This window comes from Melanotaenia boesemani, chromosome 7 (assembly GCF_017639745.1).
Source record: "Melanotaenia boesemani isolate fMelBoe1 chromosome 7, fMelBoe1.pri, whole genome shotgun sequence".
Lineage (NCBI taxonomy): Eukaryota > Metazoa > Chordata > Actinopteri > Atheriniformes > Melanotaeniidae > Melanotaenia > Melanotaenia boesemani.
Window position 1 is genome coordinate 6,260,435 of NC_055688.1, and position 27,356 is coordinate 6,287,790.

Below are 27,356 nucleotides of genomic sequence, written 5' to 3' on the forward strand. Positions count from 1 at the left end.
GACAGAACAACAGCTCTCTTCCAACCACGTCTTTACAGCTCTGTTCACAGCAGCTGGCTTAAGAGTTGCAAACATCCTGCAGTCTTACTCTTTTCAGATGGTGGTAAAGATTAATAGGACTCTAATGTAAATTTCAGTCCCTCCAGATTTTGCTTTCTTCTTCGTTTGTGTCGTGATTGTTGCAACCTAAAATGCCTGATTTTGCAGCACCTTTTTTAAAAAGTTGAGGTGGTTTTGTTCTTTTATCTTTTCAAAACCAAAATATTATTAAATATCAACAATCCTTATTGAAACAAGCACACTGGGGAGTTTTTCACCGTTCAGCAGTGTTCTTGAAGCTGCAGCTATTGTACAGCAGTTCTGAAAGCATTCAGCATTTACAGCATACTTAGATGATATAGACTCATTGTGGTGATTTTCTTCATGTTTGAGCTTTTCAGACTTTATCTGACGGTGCTTTGCTGCAAAAAAATGTTTGTAAGTTGACGGCTTTTGTTTGTCGCCCACCACAATGTTCCACATGGTACAAAACAACTTACCTTCACTTTTATGGTCAGCAGTAGGAAGGTATTTTCATCCTTTATTAGACAGTAAAAACAGGTCAGAGAGAGAAGCAGTGACATACAACAACAAGCCCCTGGTTGGGATTTGAACTTGCTCCAGCTGCATGGAACATCTGGAAAGTGTCACAAATGGAGCAATTTGATGGTGTTTGTATCAAGTTATGTGGCGAAGCGCTGAGATTTGTCAGAGTTATAATAAAGTTGCTGAATTAGCATTTACAGTTGTAATCGCAAGGTTGCCAATTCCTGGAAGGACTGAAATTTGGACAAAATTGACTCAATAATCCTTGAAAGGAGTGAGAGCTCAGACTATCACACACCAAACAAATAACACTTGACTGTTTTACACTCAGATTCTTCCATCTGATCCATCTTTAGAAGGGTCTAATCATGAGTCGTATTGAACCGGTCCAGTTTGTTAAAACGGGATAAAATCACTCAAGCAATGCAACAATCAGCGACATGCTGGGATGTCAATGTTGCAATCATAAAAAACGGGAATTTCTAGCTACCACATGTAAAAAAAAGCAAGCAACATGAAATTCTACCAGCCTAAAGATTCGCATTTTAACTCACTTTTCCGAAAGGAAACTGACCAAGTTAAACCTTTAGTTATTCTTGAGATAAAGACGAAGTGAGATAATTTAACTTTGATCTGACCCTGCAGATCTAAACAGATCTCTTAGAACAAGTAATATTTAACTTAAAGCTTTCTTTAGCTGGACGTCCCTTCAAACCCACAAGTTAAACAGCTTTAATGATCACGTGATCAATCAGCTGTTTCTGAGAAGAGAATAAAAACGTCTAAAACTCGCTGACAGGACAGAATAATCTAGAATAACTCCGGCAGACCTCTTCACGTTCCTCTGGTTGTGTTTGTTCGTTTTTTTCTCCACCTTTAGTTTCCATTTAACGACTGCTGCTCACTTAATACGATCATGTCAAACGCAGCGCACAGCGCCCCCTGCTGACTACACTTCACACTGGTTTATTCACTGCTAACCGTCTGATGGAGACGAGGCTGATAAACATTTTCTGTGAAGAGATCTTTTATATTTCTAGTTGGCAAACAATTTTGTCAGAAATTTAGATGGATGCAAGTCTGCCACTTAGTTTAATGTTGATTTGTCAAAAATCCAGAGTCACGGTCCAGTCCTCATTTCTTCCTCTTAGTTGTAATCTTCTAAACTGGTCTTGGTCAATAGTTCTCCATTTTTCAGAAGCTCTTTAAAAGTTTTTCTGGTTTTTACCTCATTTTCAGTACCTGAATATTTTCAGAGGCACTTAACTCTGACCAATGGATCATTCAGGCAGAAATAAGGCTCCTCACTCAAGAGATGAACCAGTGTTGTGTCGACACAAAACATAAAAGAACCATGCTTCCCTTACAGGAAGGGAAGAAATGAGGGGATGGCTCATGACTTGCACAGAGCTGTTTTTCTGTGAGAGGACGAAGCTGAACGATCACATCTGAAACGTGTTGAGCTTCTCGGACTGATAACATTTCATGTTTCTGCTGAACGTCTAAATCTTGACGTACTCGTAGTTTCATTTAGAAACAGCAGAAAGCTCAGGAACATCCTGAAACAGCTTAGGACTCAAAACAACCTGGAGGGATTTCCTGGAACTACTTTTTCCAGTGGATGTGGACGAACACTGACAGTTGAGTGTTTTTGGTGGAGTTCAGGCTCTGACTCACAAGGTTTGAACATTAACAGGATTAAAGGTAAAAACCTCCTGCAAGAGCTTGTTTTTTTTTAACTCAGAGACCAGCTGATCCCAGGTCAGTTTGTCACAGGATTTTTTTTTTTGTCTTTTTGGGGGAAATGTAGGTATTTATGTATAAAGAGTGGATTTGAAAAAGTATTCTATGCATCTGATGTGTACATAATGATGAGGATAATATTAATTATAATAATGACGTGTGACTGTTTGTTTGTTTCTCTCACTGCATCAGTTCATCAGTTTGTTTCTTCCTCCTGGACAGATTTACCTCATCATCCTCTTATGTAGCACTTCTTCTAATTCTTAGTCAAATCTATTTTTTCATCATTTTAGGATCAAATGCACTAACTGTACGACTTGTCTCTGGAAAAGGTGATAAGGACAGAAGCTTTGTGCTTTCTCTGTTCAGTTTTGGAAAAAATATGAATAAAAAGAAAGAAAATAAAAAGTTGCATTTGTTGAAAATCTGTTTAAGTGGAAGTGGACAGGTTTTATCTATGTTTACTGTTCAGTTAGTCTTTTAATGAAGGGCAGATTAAGTCAGGATCCTTGCTGGCTTTTTGCTGTGGTTGCATTTAAGCTTTTTCCTTTTCATAACCTTTTTATTTTCTGTTTCTGGGTTGATTCACTTGATCAGCTCCACCGATTCTACTGCTTGTAAACATAAATTTCTGATCAGCCAATCACATGGCAGCAGTTCAACACATGTAGTCATGTCGACATGGTGAAGACGACTTGCTGAAGTTCAATTTGAGCATCAGAATGAGGACTAAAGAAGATTTAAGTGACTTTGAATGTGGCATGGTTGTTGGTCTGAGTATTTCAGAAACTACTGATCTGCGCACACGACCATCTCTAGGGTTTCCAGAGAATAGTCTAATAAGTCAAATAAGCACTGGTTCCAACCAAGACATGCAGAATAGCATCTCTGAACACACAACACGTCCAACCTTGAAGCAGATGGGCTACAGCAGCAGAAGACACACCAGGTGCCTCCTGTCAGCTAAGAACATGAAACTGAGGCTACAATTCACACACACTCACCAACACTGGACAATAGAAGATGGAGAACCGTTGCTGGTCTGATGAGTCTCTATTTCAGCTCCACATTCAGATGTAGGCTCAGAATTTATTCTACAGTCATTTAGCAGACGCTTTAATCCAAAGTGTCCAAATGGAGGAAACATCATGAAAACATGGATCCATCCTGCCTTGGATCAACGCCTCAGGCTACTGCTGGTGTAATAGTGTGGGGGATACTTTCTTGTCCCACTTTAGTTCCCTTAGTACCAACGTGGCCTGGTTTAACCAGCACAGCCTACCTGAGTATTGTTGCTGACCATGTCCATCCCTTTATGATCACAGTGTAGCATCTTCTGATGCTACTTCCAGCAGGATAATGCACCATGTCACAAAGTTCAGATCATCTCCACCTGCTTTCTAGAACATGACAATGATTCACTGGACTCCAACGGCCTTATTTGGGTTTAGGTGTTAAATAACCCTCAAAACAGGAAACAATCGGCGGTCTTGAAGGGAGAAGCATCGAAGCACAAATGACAAAATTTTCACTGTTATTTAATCAGAGCTCTGAATTTTCTTTTACTTATAAATCTGTTTGTTTTTTGTTTGTTTATTTTTTATACACTGCTTACCAGTGACGGGATGGTTCACAGCAGGTATCACCACAGTTGGTTTCAACAGCATCAGTCAGTCAGTTATTCAACCTGCCTCGCCTCTCCGCCCCACCTGTCACACCATTACTCAACACTTATATAGGTTAAACCATTATACTGAAAGTGAGTGTCCCTCACTTTCTAAATAAATCACTATTTACAACCCAACTCCCTGGACATACATTGTGACTAACTAAATTAAACACGTAACAGAAAAGTGAATGTAACATTCAAAGAAAACTAATGAAAACCTTCATTCACTTCTCCCTCCCATCCCTCCCTATTCCCTAGGCTGCCCTCAGGCGTGCACTCCATGAAGCCATGCCCACCCAGAGCTGAGAAAGGTGCTAGTGATTTTTCCCAAAAGAAAAATAATAAATAATGTCAAAATATATGGCACACGTTCACCTTGGTGAGGGCGCTGTCATGCCACACCCTCACAGGCCTCCACAGTCAACAGATTTCAATCTAACAGAGCAGCTTTGGGATGTGGTGGAACGGGAGATTCTCATCATGGATGCAGCCGACAAACCTGCAGCAACTGTGTGATGCTGTCATGTTAATATGGAGAAAAATCTCTGAGGAAGGTTTTCACCACCTTTTTTCAATCTATGACACCAAGAATGAAGACAGTTCTGAAGGAAAAAGGGGTCCAACCTGGTAGCAAATAGAACAGCTTAATCATCTATTTTAATCTTGTTTTTTTAAACAGTAGGTCTTTAAAATCAATATGTGGTGGTACTGGAAACAGCTCACTGGGTTCACAGGGTCATAAAATCCAGCTAAAAGGATACACTGACATCAGAGGAAAACCAGCGACACTATGAACAGAACTGTAGACAAAATGGAGGAAATACAGCAGATAAAATGTAAATTGAGTTCTGGCTGTGTGAGCATGATCCACTGCTACCTGTTGGGGCAGTTTCCATGGAAATGCTTCACTATTCACATTGGGAGGCTCACATGAAATAACAGATGGCAGGATGCATGTAGGTGCATGACAGACAGAAACAAATTATCACGTCTTTTTATCCCAAAGTGTAACGACTGCTGGGTACGTCGCTGGCTGAGTCCAGCTCAACACAGCCATTACTGATGGTTAATAAATTCAATAAGAAATCAGCCCGCGCAGACAAAAGCCTCATTTACACAATTACATGATTTACATGAGTCATGTTAAACACTGAAAAATGAGTCAACCAACAAACAGAAATACACCACAGTGATTATCAGGTCACCACCTGGACTAATTTCCAGGTAACAGGTGAGTCCAACCACACGTTTAATGATGTAATTCCTTCCTTCTGTCACCACGCTCTTTCTCTGGGTTTGTTTTGTGTCTATTTTGGTTAATTTCTTCTACATATTGGTGACTAATTTCTTTGTAGTTGATTTCTATTTTTTGGCCTTTAGTCATATTAACTGGGTATCTTTGCATTAATGAAACAAATCTGAAGCCATTTTTATAGTGATGGTGAGTTTTTACATCTTTTTAATCATTTGGACGTTTCATTCCCATGCAACTGCCGTTTTCAAAATTTGCTCCACAGCAATATTTAAAAAATATATCCTTAGTTAAAAAATGTTTAAACGCTATTTAACAGGCCACATAATCAGATACATTTTTTGTGCATGTACTGGTTATCAGTTATCAGGTAGATCCAAAACTGAACTTATTTAAAGAAAATCATTTTCTTGATTTTGATATGCTGACATAAAACAAATAATGGTTGCTTAAAACTTCTGCACTAACAGGAACCAACTGAAAAAGGAAAAAATAAAATAAATAAAAATAATAAAAACAACATCCTCAGAGGAGATGTAGAGCTCTTCTTTAGGAATTTCTTTAAGGTGAGGCAAGGCTGGCAAAACCTGTTTATTCATCACCTGGTCAATTTTAAGACTTTTTGTTGTCACTAACATGTCTTCTTTCAAACTGAAATAAAACAATATGAAAACATTTACATTTTAGGTGTTCATTTCATGAAAATTTGTCATTTTCATGACATGATATTTACTGCACATTTGAACTAAACAGGAAGCCTTAGTTTTTATATTGCAGGGACTCCTGCTGTTTAAACATCAACACAAACATTTAAATCTAGCAGCAGGCTGACGTAAATCACTTCCCCAAAAACCAGTGACATTGCTACACATCCACCAGCTCTGCATTTTCTCCCTCTGATAGTATCTGATAGTACCTGATGTTACCTGATAGTACCTGATATTACCTGATAGTACCTGCCTGCAGCGCCAAAGGACTCATAGTAACGTCTGCCTCCGCCCTAGCAGCACCTGTCAGCTGCCTCTCCTATTTCGCCTCATCACCTCTGCTTCTGTGTTATGGTAGATGCTCTGATATTTAATTAAGTTTGTTGGCTTCACACACATGAAACTGTGCAGTGTTACTGTTTGTGGAGCTGAAGTATCTCCACTCGTCACTGCATGTTCGACTGATCACACAGCAGTGGATGAACCGCGCCGCTGTGACGCAACGCTGTGTCTTTTTCAAACATGCCCTATGGCAGGCGGAAGAAGAAGTAGTTCCTACTTATCCTGGAACTTTAGTTATATAAATATTGTTATAGGATGAATAGATATTTCACTACTGATTCGCACATCACTACTATTTATTCTTCTCAGATACTTAGATCATATTGTAGGCCCGTTCCCACTTATTTATTTATTTATTAGGACTCCGGCCCAAGACTAATGCAGTCCAAATCTTCGAACTTCCCGATTAGCCGACATTGCTCTTGATGTCTGTTTCACCGCTATGTTTACACATACAACTCATACTTATTTAAACATACAACACTTGCAATTAAGAAAATAAATAAATAAAATGATCTTAATGTGAGTAATAAACCAAGAACGTTTCATGGTGATACCAGATAGTTATAAAATTTACCCTGTTCAACTGTAGCGTCTCCTTAATCTCTCAGAATATCATATAATGTTATGATCATATCTGTAAAGATCAGTCAGTGAGATTATTTTTGTTGGCTCAGACTGGAAACAGCTGGTTTCCCCCTGGTTTTTTTCATTCTCCTAATATGGATCAAGTCTTCTTCAAAACAGACATCAATACCTCAAAATGAGAAACCTTTCCCTCATTAATGGAGTTTTTTTTCTCATATTTTTACAGTTTTTTTATTCACATTTTTTTTTTAAGTGAATAAAATTCGAAAATGGAAATCCGGTTGATGTCAGGCCTCCTTGGTAGGACTACTCCATGAAAACCACCAAGCAGAATACTGGATGCTGCACCAGCAGTCACAGCCTGCATGCAGATACAGCAGACAGTAGCTTCCTGATATCTTACAATTTGTTTTATTTCCTTTTGTAAGAAGGATAGATGTTGCATAAGTAGGAGGAGTGAATGCAGGACCAAATCCGTTATTTTTTTTATTTTGCAGAGTTAGTTCAATGTAAAACCTTTTCAATCTTCTCAACATTATCAGTAGAAAGTATTAAAACACATCAGATAAGCATTCCTCGTTCGATCATATCCCGCAGAAGTCAGCTGTTTCTATAACATCCTGTTGTTCACTAAAGTTTGTTCCATACTTGTCAAGCTGGTTGCCCTCCAATCAGTTGAAAGCTGCAGTTAACGTCAGTCATCCAGCCTCTCTGTGTGCGCTGAATCAGAGGGGCTTGGCAGCTCTGTAATGTTAATCAAAGTATTTACCCAAACAAGACAAATTAACTTATCAAAACCCCTCATCAGCCCAATCAAGCTAATTGCTGCAAATTAAAAGCAATTAACATCAGATCCTGTTGTTATGCAGCTTTAAAGCTGCAGCCCAGCATCGGGTTTGCTCCTTGCATCTACAGAATCACCTCATACTCAGAGTTTATGGGTACATAATTTACCTGAGGTTCAGCTTTTACAAGATAATGTGTGTGAGACAAACCCAGAACAGAAGCTGTGATGGAGGGAAAGTTTGTGAAGGGAAAACTGACAGAGGGGATTTCCATGATCCTTTACAATTACCTCACCTGAAAACACACCTGGTTACATTGAAATGTAGTTTAATTTTTGGATCTTTATTTGATCTTAAATGGACAACAAACACATGAATAATCCAAGCTTCAGGAAGGACTCGGAACGATTGAGGACTCGGTACAGTTGAGGACTTGGTACGATCGAGGACTTGGTGCGATTGAGGACTCTAGGAATGAGGACTTGGGATGATTAATCCAAGCTTCAGGAAGGAGTATGTGTAATCACTAGATTTATCCGCCTGTGAATCACCAACCAACCAGAATTTCATCAGCCTGGTCTCCCCAGAAACCATAAAATATCTACATTTGTCCACATATACAATTCAGTGACATGTGGTCAGTGGTTGACCATATTTCTATCAGAACTTTTACTGAATTCGACAATGTCTGTCCTACATGTGAGTGTATTTTGGTTTTGTTGACCCACCCTGTGTTGTACCCACCAAACCCATTGTGTTTCAGTCTGCTTCTTTATTTAGTTTACTTGAATCAAACTTATGCTTGTAGACAAACCAGAGTTTGCTTCTTTAATTTGTATAAGCACTCATTTGAACATTCACATCTCCAAACATGCACTGAATTTTTCAGTGTTTGGGTATTTACTAAAAAATTCAGTACATGTGCATTTAAAAGTTTAGAGAAAGTCAAGTTTAGTTAACCTACAGAGGTTTTTCAGTATTTAGGTATTTATTGCTCCTCCCTGAGGATTTTTTTTTAATCTTATGAGATTTTTTATCTGGTCAAAACCTCACATGTGAAGATAAAAAAACAGGCATTTAACAGTTTTAATAATAATGTGTTTGGTGTGCTCTGATAATCTAATCACAGAACAACACACACAACAATGATGTCCTGCAACTGATCTATAATCTAGTCCTCCGAGCTTCGTGACCAAACGTGATTTAACAGAAACGTAGAAGAAGAACCATAGCAACAACCAGAAAACACAACACCCAGCATGGAAGAGGATATACAAGACGAGGGAATGATGGTGGTCTTGGGACTGTTGTTAACAGAAAAAGCCAGAACTGAAAAAAATAGGAGACTCGAGATGGTGTGAACACTGACTTTATATCTTTCCTTGTTCACCAGCCAGCTCGCTCTCTGATTGGCTACATTCCATGCCACGTCACCATCCATGCAGTCACAGTTCATGAGTCGTCGACTTTTCTCACACATATGAAGATATCGGGTTGTAAAGATTAAACATGTTGAATATTTCCGGGTGTCAGCTACTATCCGTTTCTGAGCGGATTATCGGGACAAATCTACTCGTAACACACCTCAGACCAAATGATAATTGTACATAAAAATCTCATAAGAGTCACGATAATCGGACATTTGCCGTCTTTGGTCAGGAAGAGACAAAATCGAGACAAAAACAGCCCGATAATCTTTATGTGTGTACCAGGCTTCAGTCAGTTCGTATTCTCTTGTCTTAATGTTTCTTATGAAAATGTAGTTTATGGGATCGCCTTATTCATTAAAAGTGCTGTATAAATCAATTTGCCTGGCTTTGCCTGATGCTGACTACTATGTAAATAAATGTAATATGCCTCATAACTATCATTCTGCAGATGAAAATAGGTGAATCACAGTGAGAAAAAAAAGTAAAAACTGTGTAATAGCGTGCAGCAGCAGCTGCCAGAAAACTATGTAAAAAGGAATGGAACATCTATAAAAGTCAGTGATTCACATCCATTGATTATCAGATGATGTTTATTGACTGCTGCACCTCACTAACTGCCAAGTAAACTGCTGTATTTATGAGCAGCCACATGATGGATGGGATAATGTTCCTCCCTTATGAGCACAACTTTGCAACAAAGCTGTAAACAGCAACGCGTTTTGCAGAGCACAAACCACCATCAGACCCTCTTATGATGTAAACTCTTTCCAACTTTCTCCAAAAAGTCCCCCAATGTGCCAAAGACCCGTCAGCCCAAAGGTCCTGAAAATTTGTAGCTCTTGCTGCCATGACAACAGAGCCTTTAGGCGTGATATATGGCAGCAGTGATGGGCTAATGATGGGTTTTCAGGTTGAGTTGTGTTTATAGACTGGAAGAGCTGGTCGGGCCGGAACAGGCACTGCGCACAGAGCAGCTTCGGGCCTCTGCAGAGGATGGAGACCAGCAGGAGGAAGAGCTGATCCTGAATCAGCGCCCGCAGGCGACCTTGCCTCTCCTTAGCGTTTCTTACGCCGCCACCTGGACGGGCTGCTGCGATTGGCTGAAAAGAGCTTGGTGCAAAATGATAGGCTGCCTGCAGCGGCGCAGCTTGGCCTGATGATGGCTTTTTTATGAATCACTGAAGGAGCTCTAATTAAAGGTAATGAATACTGAGGAACTAGACGAGAGGGCTGCTGTGAGTCTGCTGAACAATGATTGAGATAATTACACTTAATCACTAAGAAAATAGCATTTTAGTCTGACGTTAATGAAGCAGTCCAGACTGCACTCACTGTTATTTAGATTACTGCCTAATTTCTGTGTCGCTAGTTGACTGTGAAGCAATTTACTGTTAGAGGACGTGACAAATAAACATATAATTTATTAGTTTCATGATGACTTTGGGAATACACTCCGGTTCTGTCTTTAAAAGAACAAATAACTAATCACTTTCTAAACTGACTTCGGCTCAAGACAAAATTCTCTCTTTTTTTTGACAGAAGCAGATTAAAATTGTCAGATAGTCACATTTAAGATTAGTTTTTAAGTCAGCTGAATGTGAAGGAGCAGGTCTCATTAAAAAAGTAAGAAGATTTGTAACATATTTGTAAGACATTGTAAAAATTATGATTGACCACTCTGTCCGTATTTGGCATGCACAGCCTGAATTTTAAGAATAAGAAAACCTCTATTAGTCCCTCAGTGGGGAAACTGCTTTGTTGCAACAGTACAGTAACAGTAAGCAGCAGCACACATCAAACGATGAACACAAAGTATTAGAGACAGCAGAAGTTAAATACACTATAATCAATATGTACAGTAATAAGTGCAGTATATGATCTGACAAGGTGAGTATGTACAGTAAATAAATATGTAGAGTAATAATATACTACATGTTATATTAACGTTGTATAAATGCTACCACAATCTGAATATTGCAGATCCTCAATTTAGATTGTACTTACATTTACATTCAACTCATTTGCGGCACTTTTCTTTTTATTATTGTTGTAAATTTCCTGTTTAGTCGTTTTGTTTAATTTTTTTAGTATATATCTGCTCTAGTTGGTATCCATGCACCAAAACAAATTCCTTTTATGTGTAAACCTACTTACCTGATTCTGATTCTAATGGTAAAAAATCTGAGGTCAAATTATTCCGCCCAAGTGGCTCTTTTGACACCCACCATGTGGACCTTGGTACCTTGACCCCCTATTTGAAATGGCACAAATTTAAGGGTCAAAATAAACAGTGACCTAAAATTTGACACTCAGATATGCTCCATAGGAAAATCTAGCTTTTTCCAACTTCAACAAGTTCCCACAATATAAAGGATAATATAAAAGATCATGCATGCCTATATTACCGCTCGGCTAGATTATTGTGTATTTTGGGGTCAACCAGGCTTCCCTCTCTCGCCTTCAGCTCCTCCAATATGCAGCTTCTTGTCTCTTAACCCAATCCGACAGAACATACTGTATCACACCTGTTCTGGCTGCCTGTCCGCTACAGAATTGATTTTAAACTCCTTTAAATAAAGTTTTTAAAAAATATCTTTAATCTTTGTTTGCCCCACCCTTTCTCTCAGAAGTGCTTCATCAGTACTTTCCCTCACAGTCTCTGAGGTCAGCTATTGTGGCACAAAAACTATGGAATGAGTTACCTCTACATGTTAAGCAGACTGCATCAATGTCTTCCTTTAAATCTTATTTAAATCCCATCTTTTCTCCTTGGTGTTCAACACACCATGAGTTGGTTGTGATCAGGGCTGGGCGATATGAACTAAATCTTATATCTTGATAAATTTTTACCTGAATCACCGTATACGATATATATCTTGATATATTTATTTATTTATTTTTTGTCAAGTAATCAAAGAGACTGGTCTAATTTAAAGCTTTCAGTACTGAATATACTTTTATTAAGGATCAGCAGCACATGTGCATTAAAACAGCTGACTAAAATTAAAGTACCTTTATATAAAATTGCATGCTTCTAAAACAACTTAAATTAAAAATACTTTTCAATGACCATAACAAAAATACAGCTGTGCAAAATACAAAAGAAAAGATGCTTTCAACTCAAAACAAGCTATCTCGATATAAACAATATTCCCTCTTTCTATATTGCGTCTGATAAAGTCTCGATATATTTGAAAATATCGATATATTGCCCAGCCCTAGTTGTGATTCATTGTGATTCATGCCAGTGTTTTATGTCTGTCTTATATTCTTCATAGAAAAGAATAAAATAATTTTTTATTGTCCTTATGTACATACAAGTGTAATTGCTTCCTCGTTTTGCTATTAACAAAACAAATAGAAAAAGTAAACATTGCTATGAATATACAATACTACTGTACTAATGTAAACCTGTAAAGGAGAAAGAGAGTAGTGTTCATGGACAGCAAATGGTCAGCATGTGCCTGAGTACAGTGATATATGCAGACATAGTGCAAATATGGGTAAGCTATAAAGTGCAAATAGTGATTCTGTAAATGTTGCAATAATCCCAGTAGTGCTAATGAATGTGAACACAGTCTTGTGTCGGCTATTTGAGGACACAGCTCTGGGGATAAAGCTGTTCCTCAGTCGGGAGGTGCTGGACCTGATCGCTCTCTAGTGCCTCCCTGTTGGCAGTTTCTGGAACACTGAAAAACTAGGGAGGGTGGGTCTGATGTAAACCCATTCCAGATCCAGGAACTCTGTTTTCTTGATCTGCAGGTGCGTCCGTTGGACTCGGTGCTCTCTATGGTGCACCTGTAGAAATTCACCATGAGAGTTTGTGGGAGATGCGCCTTTCACAGCTTCCTGAGGAAGAAGAGTCTTAGCTGAGCCTTTCTGACCTGGCTTGAGGTGTTGTTGGTCCAGGTAAGATTGCTGGACATGTTGACTCCAAGAATGTCCAGCTTGTAGACACTTTGGTCAGCCATTGTTGTTTTTAAGCATATTTTATAAATAAATTTGGATTCAAAGATAGATGGTGAAATAGTCATTGTTAGGCAGCACCAAAGAGAGAAAAGTTCAGTAGTTCTGCTTTAAGAGGTGACTCTAACTTGAATGTGTTACCATGCAAAAGTCTTTTGCCACAGAAAGCAAGTCTCATCAGAAATTGTCTTGCCTCCAAAATTCCGTCCAAATCTTGAACAATCGTGATGATAAAGAAAATCCCTTAAAGACATCAACCCCCACAACATTTCCTAAATCCTTGCCAGTAAATCAAATTCTGTTTTGGAATAATGGTTCATTAATTTCTCTAATTATGTCTAATAATGAGGTTCTATTGGATCTCGTCTGCAGAATATTTATTCATTCTGTTTTCATTTGTTGATCATAGTGTTGATCCAATACATTTTACACCGGTCTACACAGTTTTGTCCTTGTGCATCTGTTACTTGGTTATTGTCTCCTTTCATTTTCAGGAACAAAAAGCTCTTAATGAAAACAATGAAGAAAATTACAGCTGGACATCATGTTGCTTTGAGGTTTTCACTTATGTTTTGTGTATAAAGGTTTTTGTAAAACTCAGAGATAACTAAAAAGTCTACACCACAGATACTCCAGCAACTGCTTCCTGAAACATCTTGTCTTTAATAACTTCTTCTTCCTGACTGTGTGAATAAAATAGAAATACACAATAATTAATAAAACGATAATAAACAAAGAAAAGAGGAAGAGTTTTATTATTTCCTTGAGTAAAGGCACAAATATTCATCAATTTCTATTTGTGTGATCTGAGAACAAAGGTTTAATGTGATCACAGATGAACACTCATAAGAACTGCTTCATTAGTTTGTTCTAAGGATTAGGTGGGTGTGCCGTTGTCTGTTCTGGTAATAAAAATATGAAGTAGAACATTTTGGTCTCCTGTAAAAACAGCTCACACAGGTAATGACCTGATCCAACCTGTCGTACAGGTAAGCAACAGCCAGTGCCTCAAAAAACACCAATTACAAGTGTTTGGTATACAAACAGCCGCCCATCAGACAGGACATCGAGTTCCAGCTGGCATCGAACGAACGCCATCCCATGTCCTGCCTCCATCTGTCGGCAGCCAGCACCTGCTCACCAAACGGCTGAGTCGTCGCTTTTACACTCCAAAACTAAAAACAGACGAAGACGTTGTGCCTGAACTTGCTGCCACTGACAAGCTAACAGGCTGAAGCTAAACGGATGAGCGGATTTAATAATGATAATTACACCTAATCAGTGTTGACAACAAGGCGACAGGTAAACAGACAGCAGGTCAGGGCTGAGGAGCAAAGACATCAAAGAGATACAGTCAGGGATGGAGGAAACTCTCACTAAGCTCTGAATCTTTCATCATTTAATCCGATCTAAACTAACAAACACCAAAAGCTGGCCGGTTTGTTATAGATGGGAAACAACACAGACAGAAAAATGCATCTTGAAATGGTTTACACCATTTGAATGGTACAGAAATAAATATTCAAAATGATTCAGGTAAATTTCAGGGTTTTGGACACATTCAGGGAACATCAACATTTTAATGCCAGTTACAAAAATAACTATTGTGATGCTGATAGACACAAACCATAAGTTTTTCCATATGAATATCAGATGTACAGTGTACTGTATACACTCTTATCAGCTCCATCTGTTTAACTGCTTTTTAATATAAATATCTAATTAGCCAATCACATAGCAGCAGACGAGTTGTTGAAAGCATGGATCCATCCTACCTTGTATCAATGGCTCAGGCTGCTGCTGGTGTAATGGTGTGGGGGATATTTTTTTGGCACACTCTGGGCCCTTTAGCACCGCCATGAGATGGTTTAAACCCTACAGCCCATCTGAGTATTGTTGTTGATCATGTCCATCCCTTTATGACCACAGTGTTACATCTTCTAATGGTTACTTCCAGCAGGATAATACACCATGTCACAAAGCTCAGATCATCTCCAACTGAGTTCACTGTACTCCAACGGCCTCCACAGTCACCAGATCTCAATCCAATAAAGCAGCTTTGGGATGTGGTGGAACGGGAGATTCTCATCAAGGATACAACCGACAAAGCTGCAGCAACTGTGTGATGCTGTCATGTCAAAATAGAGCAAAATCTCTGGTGAAAGGGAGTCCAACTTGATACTAGCAAGACCTAGTAAACTGGATGGTAAGTTTATTTGTTATTGCCAAAATATGAAATGTCTGCATTCAGTATAACGTCAGGCTTTTGTTTTAGGTAAATTATGAATTATATAAGTTTCTTGGACACTTTATAAAATGTCTAGGGATTATAAGAATGCCATCAGACCCTCTAAACTGTGGAGTTCCTCAAAGCTAAATTTTAGGTACACTTTTATTCACCCTGTACATACTCCTACTGTTTCCTACTGTTTCATTTCATTGCTATGCTGATGATACACAACTGTATCTCTCTTTTAATCTGAAAAGTATTGACTTAGTTAAGTCAATTAGCCTTTATGACTTTAAAACCTAAATAGCAAATAATTATCTTCTGTTAACTAAGAGGTAAATTTTTTGGTTAACCTGTTTTCACAAAGCAACCAACCAGTCACTCTGAGTTTTTAACTCAAAATTAGCATTTGAGAAGCACATCAACCCTGTAGTTGAATAATTTTTCTTTAATTTTAGAAAAGTAGCCAAAATTAAGCCATTCAGCTTTCTGAAAAACTTCAAATCTGTTACCACAGCCCTTATATCTTTATAAGACTCAACAGCCCTATTTTCCAAAACCAAAACTGTGAAGGGTACCCTAATATCTGACCGAACCTGTCCTTTGGTTGGGGTACCAATCTAACTGACCTAACCCAAAAGGGTGGAGTTTGACACACTGCAATCTGTTCATTGGTTGAGGAAAACAAAATCACTTCACGGGTGAAACAAAAAAAAACAAAAAAAAAACAGGATCATGAAATGATCATTGGATCATTGTTTAGAAAAACATATTTTCATTTTGTTTATTAGATCTCCATTTAAAATGGCATTACGAAGCACCACCAAGAAGAAAGAACACAAACTGTTGGATGACGCCATTCTCCTCCTTTTGTTCTGAGTCGTGTTTTGGTTATACTTTAAGAAATGTGCTGCGATAGCATTATGCTATTATGTAGCTGAGGCATCTGACCGATACTCCACCTCTCACGTAAGGTTATGGTTGGCTGGGGAAACGCAACGAGATTACAGTGTGAAAACCATATCCACACCCGTTGGTGGAAACGAGGGTAACTTCTTTAACTCCCTTTACTCAGTGTTTCCCAGTCTTTTCTGTTTTGCAGCTAGACTCGTAACTGAAAGAAAGAAAAGAGCATCACTTCTTACTAATGTCACTGCACTGGCTCCCAGTAAAATATCATATAAAGACTCTTTTCTTTGTTTTTAAAGTTCTACAAGGTGCAGCCCCCCAATGCATTTCAGAACTCATCTGCCCTTATAACACAGCTAAATGTCTTAGATCTGAAAACTGATTGCACATCAATAGGGTAATCCTGCTTTTATGTTGCAGCTCTGAATCTTTGAAACAGTCTACCTAACTCAGTCAAAGACACAGCTTCCAATAAATATCCATTCATCCATCCATTTTCTACTGCTTATCCGGGGTTGGGTCGCGGGAGCAGCTGCCTAAGCAGGGAAGCCCAGACTTTCGACTCTATGGCCACATTCACCAAATGGTAAATTGTAAATGGTCTGTATTTATATAGCGCTTTTACCCAAAGTGCTTTACATATATGTCACATTCACCCATATTCACACACTGACAGCAGGAACTGCCATGCAAGGCGCTCACCACAACTCATCAGGAATAATTAAGGATTCAGTGTCTAGCTCATGGAAACCTCAACATGAGCTTGATGGGCTGTGATCAAACCGGCAACCCTTGGACTACAGGATGACCACTCTACCCACTGAGCCACGCTGCCCCACCAGCTTATCCAAGGGCATCTCGAGGCGTTCCCATGCCAACTGAGAGATGCAGTACCTCCAGGGACTTTTCCCTGGGGTCTCCTCCTGGTGGGATGTGCCCAGAAAACCTAATAAATATCTTCAAGGCTAAAATAAAAACAAATTTTTCAGCCTTTAAGTGTTCTTAATCTTTATTTCTCTACTATACATGTTTTTTGTAAACATTTAACTGCTTCTGAGAATTGGTCAGCACTTTGGTCTTTGGTTGCCCTCATTTTCCTAACGGCTCATTTATTCTTATTTTATGTATGTAAATAGGTTACGTCCATTTCAGACATCACTGCCCACATTCTCCCTATGAGGCCTTTACTTTGGCTGGTTGTTATGCATACATCCACTAAAGGGCAGTGCAGAGTTCAGAGTTCGCTATTGCCCTATACAATAGCAAACATGGCAATGTTTTTCTGTTTCTACACTATAAAAAGGTCTTAAAAAAGTTTTTAAAAAAGTAAGGCAACCAGCAGCAAAACATATTTTACTAAACTCAACTGCTGTTGTGTAAACCTAAATTAAGAGGGTAACTCAAAGTAGAATCTTACATTTAACAAAGTTAGGATAAATAGGCAAGGCAGTTTATTTGTATAGCACATTTCATGTATAGGACAATTCAAAGTGCTTTATATAAAACAAAAGCATTACAGATATTAAGAAATAGTAAAAGGCAGCAACAAATAGCAAGAATCACAATTAAAAAATAAATTACATTAAAATGATTAAATTACCCTGCAGAGGCGCATGAGAAAAGAAATGTTTTTAACCTGGATTTAAAAGTTTCTATATTTGGTGAAAGTTTAATCTCCACTGGCAGTTTGTTCCACTTGTTTGCAGCATAACAGCTAAATGCTGCTTCTCCATGTTTAGTCTGTACTCTGGACTAGTTGACCAGAGTCTTTAGATCTAAGAGCTCTGCTAGGTTTTTATTTTCTGAACATATCACAGATGTATTCTGGGCCTAAACTGTTCTGGGATTTGTCAACGATCAGAAGGGTTTAAAATTTATTCTGTGTCTGACTGGAAACCAGTATAAAGATTTCAAAACTGGTGTGATGTGTTCAGATCTCTTAGTCCTGGTTAAAACTCTACCAGCAGTGTTTTGGATGAGCTGCAGATGTTTAATGCTCTTTTCAGGAAGTCCTAAAAATCCAGTCTACTGGAGATGAATGCATGGATGAGTTTCTCCTGGTTATTTCTGGGAGACTAAACTTTTAATTCTGTTGATGTTTCTGAGCTGGTAAAATGCTGTCTTAGGCTAGGTTCACACTGCAGGCTGAAGTGACCCAAATCCAATGTTTTTGCCCCTATGCAACCTGTATCTGATCTTTTCATAACAGTCTGAACGACACAGATCCGATTTTTTTAAATGCGACCCAGGCCACTTTGATATGTGGTCCTAAATCCAATACGTATCTGATCTTTTGCCATGCGACTTCAGTCTGAACACCCAGGTCGCATTAATCTGACCTACACATCATACACAACATTGTTTATGAATGCCTTCTCTGTAAAGGCGCTCACATCACTCTCCCACCACTCCTGGCTGCAACTCCGTACCAACACGTTTCTCTGTACAGATGTTGCTGCCACTGCTCCACAAAATTGATTTTAAAAGTCTGAGTCTCCAGGTGTTTACCAATGCTGACCCTCTTCTCTTTGCTACCAAACAGAATAATCTCTGTTTTGTCTTCATTTAACTGTAGAAAATTCTCCCTCCTACAGGTGTTTATTTGCTCCAGACATTGACACACGTAAGTTTACTGGGACACATAAAGTTGTGTATCATCTGCATAACTTTGATAATTAATACTAAAGTTCTGTAATAGTTGACCCAAAGGGACCATACAAGTTGATCAGAACAGGTCCAAGGACTGATCCCTTGGGGACTCCACAAGTCAGGGCCACTGCAAATATTCAGGTCTACTCATGTTTTTAGTTTGCTCATTTAGGTATCCTACTGTGTTTTCTACGTCTGAAATATACATGAAATGATTGCAGATGACAGAACGCTCCACCCATATGTGTTTTTAACACAGTGTTGCTAACTTAGCAACTTTGTCACTGTATTTAGCAAGTAGCTTTCAGGCTTCTCTAGCATCTAATTTACAAAGAAGGAACAACATTTAGCAAATTCTTCTGGAGTCACTGGAGACATTTGAAGACTGTGATGTGAAAGCATACAACATATTAGTCTTACTCTTCTCAACAAGCAGCATGTGTCACCGTGGGCACTTTCACTGTGCCAAAACACTTACATGATGCTCTCAGAGATACACCACCTTAGTTCTGGCTCTTTGCTCCGTTCTGCAATCTCAGAACCTTAGCAAACCAGGCCATGTTCAGACCTATTTACCCAGAATCAAAGTGATTTTATTCCTTACTCCAATGCAGAGCTCTGCACTGGATTGTTTTATTAATTCTGCATCTGCAATCTCTCCGATCACATAAGAGTTCTGTTGATTTTTGTGCCATTTAATGTATTATAAATGTTCAAAACACATATAAAGATTCAGACGGAAGACTTGTAGTTTCTGGTTTGTACTGTAAAGTCTTTTATTGACTTTCACTGAACCTTTGATGGTTAAGACTAAAATCTAGAAATAGTTTAGGCTCAAAGAAAATAGCTGGTATGTTGAAGCCAACCAAACGGACAGGTGATTCTCCTGATTATGGAACATAATAACTAATCAAACTGATAACTACAACAGGAGACTTTATATTTAATGCCACAGCCTGCGAAGGATTGATGATTTTGGAAATAGTACAAGTTGTGCTGCAGCATAGGTCTAACAAAGTTTCTCTCTTTAGAACAACATAAAAATACAATTACACTTTATGTCAATATCACCAAATATAAAAACAAGTAAAGATATAAAGATACAAATAGTTATGATTAGTTACCTAAAGTAAAATATTTAAATAATTTGAGGATGGCTGAAAACAAATCAGCTTGATAAATAACAGACATTATTAATCACCACAAAAGCTCAGTGAACACATCTTATCCCTCCATCTACACTGTAATTGTGGTTGAATATCTTTCCCTTTGGTGGGGTCGGACTGTACCTGTCATTGATCTACTGCTGATACAAGACAGCACAGGTGATACCACACAGGTAAATGGCTGCAGGCCCCTTGGCTCTCCTGCTGAGACAAAGGAAAGCTTCATTTTGTGGTTCTTTATTAGAGAGAAGAGGTGGAGATGGACTGTATTTCCCAGAAATGTACTTTAATTTCGGATAAACAGTCAGAGTTGCGTTACTGGAAGAAAACCCAATTCTGGTAGGAACCAAAGTTTATCTGATCATCTACGCACATACATCAGTTTTCTAAATGTAATTTAATTTGTAATTAGGCATGAACAAACAAAATAAATAGATTGGGGGATTTCAGTCCTGAAACCTGATTAATATGTTGCTGAAAATAGTTCGAGGCCACAACTATAAGACACAAAAGTGTCCTAAAGATGCCCGTGGAAGACAAGTGGTTTTTCTGGACTTGCGATAGATGTTTATTTGCAAATCATGTAATTTAGAGCAAATACAAAATCTAAATAAGCTAAATATTATTAAATAATATTATAGTCTCACATCAAGGATAATGATTTCTGTTGTCATGGTCTGTGGATTTGGGGTTGGGATTCTTTTAGTTGGGGGTTTGAGCGGGCCAGGAGCCACGTCCGGGGCAGGGGCAAATAAAGGCCTGGACTAAGGGGCAAGAGACTTCCTTCTCTTGGACAGGGAACAAAGGTGGTTGGAAACCATATGTACACTGAAAGGGCGATAGTCTAGTAGAGGAGCAGGTAAGGGTATTGTGAGCATACTTGATCCATGTCAGTTGTGACAACCAGGAGGAGGGATCCCAAGAGGCCATACACCGCAGGGCAGTCTCCAGCTCCTGGTTCAGTCTCTTCGTCTAACTATTGATCTGAGGATGAAAACCTGAGGACAGGCTGACAGTGGCACCCAGCAGATCACAGAACTCCCTCCAAAATACAAAGGTGAATCGAGGACCCCGGTCAGAAACTATATCTGCTATGAGGCCTTGTAAACGGAAGACATGGGATAAAACCAAATGTGCTGTCTCTTTAGAGGAAGGAAGCTTAGGTAACGGAACAAAATAAGCCATCTTACCAAAGACCAAAGGCGATGAGGGATAGGGAGCGGCTTGAGCAACCCAGCCAGGGGTCAATGTCTTATGTTGATTGCAGATGGAGCAGGCTTTAACGAACCCCTGGACGTCGTAAAGTTGGCCACCAAAAGCGCTGTTGTACAACCTGCAGGGTCTGTTGAGTTACTGGATGGCAGAAGAGCTTGGAGGAGTGATCCCAGTGCAATACATCTGAATGAACTGACTGAAGTTTGCTAATTCATGGACATTATACTGAATGCTAGTTTTAATCTTTTGTGTGAGTTTGTTGGATAACATATAAATTAAAGACAGTCTATGTGTAGAGGAAATGTGTACTAATGTACTGTATGTTTCTTTGTCCATTATTCTCTAGTTTATATTAGCCTATGGTCCTATTATTTCTAGCTTTATAAAACTTAAGCTATACTTATTCAGTATTAAGAACATGTAATTGTGCTTTTTTGAGTCACTATACGTTAAAAATGTTCAACATTCTTCTATTTAACTTAAATTTAAACATTTTAAGTAATATACCTGTTTGAAACAGAGAGCAAACAACATGATGTAGGAGAATGTTCAATACATTTAAGTAGATTTTAACACTGCGTGCAAATGCATTTACTTTTTGTTAACAGTAGAGCAAACTTTTTCTAAACCTGGTTTAGAGACCACTGTGTACTTGAGAATCAACCTCACATAGTACATTACATTTTTACCTGTGTTTACTTATCTGTTAAACCACAATTTTCTGTAGCTATATTGCATATTTTAATACAGCTTTTTACATGTGAATTTTCCCAAACTTCAACCAATTGTCTCTGCTCATATCTCCTGCCAGGCTGAGTCGCCATCCCAACAGAGGGAAAGTGTCAGGGAGGAGAGCAGCCTATACACATGTGACCAGGTAAGGGCATATACATACATACAAGTATATGATACTTAGTTGTGTACAACTATTAAATTCTACAGTTTTAATGTGTCACTGATTGTGTTGTTTAGGTGCCTTCTTAACAAGGTGCTTCTCTCTTATCTAGAGTGAAGATAATCATAACAATGAGGAGGATAATACTGCACAGCCAGTGCTCAGCACCAGTGCCATGATGGTAACGTTGATAATGTTCTTTTGACTAGCTGTATTTTTCACTAGATGAAAAATATGAGCTGTTTCTCAATTTTCTGTAGCTGCTGTCTAGTTGTAATAAGTCTATTACTGTCTTTGAGTTCTGCTACTACTACTGGTACTGCTACAGCTCAACCTCCAGCTCCATTTCTTTGTTCTCTTTAACACTAGAAGTCCCAGAGAGGGGTCAATTGACCTTTCTACCTTTACAACCCAGAGATGGGTCGATTGACCAGTAGGATTTTAGCTAAAATCCTGTCTTAAGCTGTGAACAGCTTCTTTTGTTTGTAGACGAGTCAATTACTGGCACACCCCAGGAGGGCGCATACTTAGGGGAGACACTGTAGACTCTTGAAACCTGACTGTCAACTTTTGCCCAAAGCTTGGCTTGAGACACTGCTTGGTCCCCTGAGTATGAGATTGGAGTAGACCTCAAACAGATTCAGAAAGGTTTTCCTGCATTCTAGTATATTTCAAATAATTAAAAATATATTTGATATGATATATGATATATACCTCCTCGACACATTTGTGTGCTTTTAGAAGAAAAAAAAAAGATAATCATTGTGGGCCTTCAATAAAAAAGCAAACAATTTAGAATGATATGACAAAATGATGAATTCATATTTTTTTTAAAAATCACTTTAAAAGGTCCAGCTCTCCTCTTTTCATACAAATGAAAAAATACAAATTTTTCAAAATTTTTGACCAATTTTTCAAACTTTCTAACCCAATGTTCATGTACCTTATGTCCAAAAAGCCCAAGCAATGAACAATTTTGAATATTTAAAATGAACATTTTTTGATTGTGGTGGTACAGGCAGGGTCTGTGAGTAAAATGTCCAGAAGCATTAGTGTCTAAGTCAAGAGGGCATAAATGTCAACATGACAAAGATATAAAAGAACAACTGTGAATTTTTTCCAATGCTTTTTATTTTTGTCATAAAAAAAACAACAAAACAGTTAAAATAATGCAAGTAATGAAACAATTTCACAAATATTTACACAAGGCTACAGTGGCATGCCCTTGTGTGAATGGCTTTTCTGCTCTTTCAGCAGTCCGTCTGTGCTAAGTCCAAACATGCTTGGCACTTCCATGGTATCTCCATCCTGCATTTGCCACATGTGTATTTGTAGCAGTCAACACATCTTACAGTTGCGCAATTGTTCTTGCATCGATGGTTGACCTGACATTTTGCCCTTTTCCCAGGGCTAGGTGTGGGAGGTTGCTGCTGAAGCAGTTGCTCCTTATGTGCCTTCTTCTGACTCACATGAGAGTTGGCCAACTCTTTCGCGAGCTCAACCAGGAAGTCCACTCTTCTCTCCTGCACTCCGGTGCATTCCTTATGAAGAACATGAGCGTTCAGTGCCGCCATGTCGATCATGTTGTAGAACACGGCGACTGGCCATCTCCGTGTTCCTGCACGCACGCTGTACTCCCGCACCATCTGGTCCATCACATCCACACCACACTTTGTGGTGTTGTATTGTGTGACAGTGTTTGGCTTCCTTTTGGTGGTATTCTCAGTCTCAACCACATTGTGCATGCTGCTGAGAAGATAGACAGTCTTTTTCCGTTTCGGCGCATATACTGTGAGTGTTGCACCAGTGGTGGAAAACACTCGAGTGGTGAATTTAGTGTGGTCCTTCTGTCTAGTTGACTGAGGAATTTCCCGGTGAATCTTGTTGACTGTGCCAAGGATGGTGGTTTTCCGGCTAAGCAGTCGTTGCGCAAGGGACAGCGATGTAAAAAAATTGTCTGTTGTTACAGTTCTGCCCTTATCCATGAACGGCTCCATCAGCCTCATCACTACACTCTCAGAGAGTCTCTCTCCACTGGGACGACTGGGGTCCTTGCCAAGATATGGCAGGATATTGCAAATGTACTTTGATTTCAAGTCACAAGCCAGCCAAAACTTAATGCCAAATTTGTCCGGTTTTGTTGCAATGTACTGCAGAAAACTGCAGCGAGTCTTTGTCGGGAAAAGCTGTTGATCAATAGTGATGTGTCGACCAGGGTTATAAGATCTGATGCAGTTATTGACAAAAGATTCCCACAGATTAGAAATTGCAGCAAACTTATTTGTCTCCACTCGCTCACTGCGTGTGAACATGTTATCAAAGCGTAGGTGTTGCATGATGTTTTGGAAGCGGTTTCGGGCCATAGTAGCAATGATTCGTGGGTTTCCCAGCTCTGCTGACCAATTGTCACGTAGTGATGGAACTTTCTTCACCCCCCGCAAGATAATAATTGCAATAAATGCCATTAGTTCTGGGAGGTTCATGAACCAATCTGCCTGCTCCTTTTGCCGTGCATGCTGAATGGTCCATTCTTGAATGCTACGAAGCATTTCAAGTGTTATAAAACAGAAGAAGCTTTGAAGACGAGTCCGGATACTTCTTCTGGCCTTAGCAGTTGGCTCTCCATCTGTGCCGTATGGTTCTATTGGGGTGAAATTGAGACATGTCCCCAGCTGTTCTTCATGCCACACTGTGCCATCTTTAGCCATCTCTGTCCTCTCACTTCCCAACCGAGCCCTCTTTTCTGGCAGTGGAGCAGTCTCATCATCTGCAAGGTAAACAATTTCACAATTTCAGAGGACGAAAATAGGATGTTTTGGAAATAAGATTAAAAAAATCCTTTATTTGTACCAAAATGGAGAAATTCCAGTGTTGCAACTCACAGTACAGGACAAAGCAGAAAGAAAGAAATTTGTCATACCAAAAAGTTCAATAATAGTTTCAAATCTTACCTGAAGACTGCTCAGAGTCAGAGTCCGAATCCAGCTGAATTTGTATCTCTTCTCCATCTGAGTCACAAGGGTTTGTATCGCTGAGGATCAGGTCCAATGCCTGCTGAGTTGTAAGCCGCCTCTGCATTTTGCTTCCTTCTATTTGTTGGAGGTGAAGCTAGCTACTATTTATCCCCCTCAGCCCACCATCCCCCACTGCCACAGAATTTACCAGACGTTTCAAGGTAACAAGGAGGGGCTGGATGCAATGGGTGCATTCCTCAGGTAATGGCTGCATTTACAAATGAAGAGATGCTAATTTTTGCCAGCAGAGTCGTCAGTTTGGACTAAAGGTCTTTCGACCCTTCTCTGGGACTTTAGGGAGATATCAAAATTCCTGGGACTTCTAGTGTTAAGTAGCTCATTGTTGGCCCACCTGACGAATGTATCGGCCGCTGAGAATATATATTAATTCTAATCAAGGCCTCAGGTGCAATGATGTGTCATTATTATTATTAATAATGTTTACATTAATATTTTTCTGTCTTCCATGTATATTATATATGAATGTATTTCTTCCACCACCAGCATCTGGCTCCATCATCCACTTCCATCATCTGCCCCCATCATCCGTCCCCATCCTTCATCATCCTCCTCCACCTCCATCATCCACCATCTGCCACCCCAGCCCCTTAGTGGGCCAGTCAGGTACTAAATTCCCAGGCCACTTTTTTGCCCCGTGCCTAAATGCTGCGATAGAACTGCTCGCACCCCGACGTCTGAAGCGTCCACCTTCACCAAAAACTGTTGGTCAGGATCAGGCATCTTTAGAACAGGGGAGGAGATGAAGCAATCCTTGAGGGTCCAGAAAGCCGCATCAGCTGAGGGCAACCACTGGAAGGGCACCTTGGGGGAGGTCAGGGCAGTAAGTGGGGCCGCCACGGAGCTGTAATTCCGGACGAACCGCCGGTAAAAGTTGGCAAAACCCAGGAATCGCTGGAGTTGCTTGCAGTTCTCTGGGGGATGCCAGGAGGTAACAGCTGTGACTTTGGCAGGGTCCATCTGAAGACTCCGCTCTGACACCAATCTGTCCAAAAAGGATACAGATGGAACGTGAAACTTGCAATTTTCAGCTTTGACAAACAGTGAGTTTTCCAGCAAACACAAAGGGCAGACTGCACATGATGGAAGTGCTGTTCTTTGGTCTGTGAGCATATCAAAATATCATCCAAATAGACAAAGACATACTAGTTGACCATGTCTCGGAGGAGGTCGTTGACGAGAGCCTGGAAGACAGCATGAGCATTGGTGAGTCCAAACGGCATGACCAGATATTCATAGTGTCCGGAGGGAGTGTTGAATGCTGTCTTCCACTTATCACTTTCTCTTATCCGGACCAAGTGGTAAGCATTTCGTAGATCCAGCTTGGAGAAGATGGTTACTCCTTTAAGCAGTTCGAAAGCTGAAGAGACAACGGGCAATGGGTAATGATTCTTTACGGTGATGTCGTTAAGTCCACGGTAATCGATGCAGGGTCGTAGGGACTTATTCTTCTTCTCAACAAAAAAACCCATGCCCGCAGGGGATGATGAAGGATGATTCCTAAGGCCAAAGACTCATTGATATAGGTTTCCATAGCCCTCCGTTCAGGTTTAAACAGAGAATGCAAGCGTCCCTTGGGAGGAGAGGTTCCAGGCAGAATGTCTATGGTGTAGTCGTAGGGGCGATGTGGAGGTAAAGATGTGGCCCTAGATTTACTGAAAACCTGCCGGAAATCATGATATTCAGGCGGGACGCCAGACAGATTGGGAGGAAAGCTGGTACATGCTGACTGCAGGGGAACTGGGATGTGCTGCAAACACCGCTGGTGACAAGAAGAACTTCACTCTAAAACAACCCCCATAGTCCAAGTAATATGTGGATTATGGAGACCGAGCCAGGGGTAACCTAAAATGAGCAGCAAATGAGAGGATCTTAGGATGTAAAACGGAATGGCCTCGTGATGATTGTGATGATTCATTCATTAATTTCTAGATCTTTCGTAACTGTTTTGCATCGTTCTGTGACAATCTGCCTTTTTTGTATATTTTTTATATTTTATAGTCATATTTTTCAGTCCTTTTGTGTTAGTATTCACTTTAAATCTCTTTAGTAGTTTATCATTTTTATTTTCATTTGTTTCTTTTTGCAGAGTATTATAATGCTGTACAAACAACTTAATTTAAACATTTTGGTGGTGGTTAGCCCCTCGGCCTCACAGCAAGAAGGTTGCTGGTTCGAGCCTTGGCTTGGGAG